Source organism: Somniosus microcephalus, unplaced genomic scaffold (assembly GCF_052327205.1).
Source record: "Somniosus microcephalus isolate GS21.2 unplaced genomic scaffold, FLI_Smic_1.0 unresolved_chr4, whole genome shotgun sequence".
Lineage (NCBI taxonomy): Eukaryota > Metazoa > Chordata > Chondrichthyes > Squaliformes > Somniosidae > Somniosus > Somniosus microcephalus.
Genome location: NW_028225182.1, coordinates 5401590 through 5402813, shown reverse-complemented (window position 1 = coordinate 5402813; position 1224 = coordinate 5401590). Strand labels below are relative to the sequence as shown.

Genomic DNA, 1224 nt, shown 5'->3' with positions numbered 1-1224 from the left:
GGTTTAAAAGGGAACAAACGATGAAATGGGCCTCACTGTGGATCAGTTTTCTCTCACTCAGAGGTATCTGACTAGTGAAGTTAAATAAAGAACAAGGGAGGAGCCGCTGTAGCCCTATTGACAGGATAATAAACTAGCCATACATCTCTCACGTTTCCCAATTCTAACAGAAGTGTAATCGACTTGAAACGTTCACTCTGTTTCTTTATCCACATATACTGCCTGACCTCTTGAGAAGTTCCACCATTTTCCGTTTCTATTTGAGATTTACAGCATTTGCAATAATTTTCTTTTGTCACTTAAAATAAACCCGCTGGTTGTTCATCCACAGCAGCATTAAACAAAATGTTCCCGCCCGGGCTCGAACCGCAGACTTTTCGCGTGTAAAGCGAACGTGATAACCACTACACTACGGGAACTGCTGGGTCCGTATCTCCAACAGAGGGGAACTGACCAGTGAAGCCCCTCTGTGCTGATTGGTTCAGCTGAAACAGCATCAGTCAACATAAAGGAGGAGCTCACAAATATCAGGCGCAGTGCAGCCTGGTCAACGTCAGCCCCTCCTTTGTTATTCAACAGAGGAAGAAGAGACATGAGCGGGAGTCAAACGTCACAAACTTTTATTAAAGCTACAAATACGAGTAACACATACTTCCAAATCGTTTCACTGAAAACTTCTTTCATTGATGAAAAAGCTGACTGCGTTGAATCTGAAAATGTGCCCTGGGCGATATTTTGTTCACTACTGATTCTATTATCTGTGGGCTATGCCGCAGCGGTTGGTGTAATGTACATGTTATCATGTTCGCCTCGCACGCGAATTGTCCCGGGTTCGAGCCCGGGCGGGAAACATTTACTATTCGCCAGGATTTCGTTATGTGCAGTGAACGATCCTGTTCGCTTTAAATAAAGTTGCGCCAAATTTCTGCTTTCATAAGCAATTAGCAATTTAATCGAGATTCCAAAAATACAATGTGTAAAATGAGATATGGTTAACAGTTGATAACTTACAAAGGGGAAAATGCGTCATTGAAGAGCGTTTACGCCTTTTTTGCATTCTGTAAATTATGGTAATCGGTTATTAAAGGGTGATTGCAAAAGATTCAACTGCAAGTTGAATAGTGGCCGGCGACACGAGTGCTCCTTTGGGATTTGAATCGTGGGCTTCTCGGAAATTGAAACAAACACCGAAGCGAAAATCGGACTACCGAGAAGGCCGCTTCA

The 1224-nt window shown here is 43.1% G+C and overlaps 1 non-coding gene across 1 annotated transcript; it reads right to left on the bottom strand.

The window, feature by feature from the left end:
• Positions 1-346: 346 nt before the first annotated feature.
• On the bottom strand, positions 347-419 carry trnav-uac (transfer RNA valine (anticodon UAC)). Its single transcript has one exon. It is a non-coding gene; the product is annotated as a tRNA-Val (tRNA).
• Positions 420-1224: the final 805 nt, after the last annotated feature.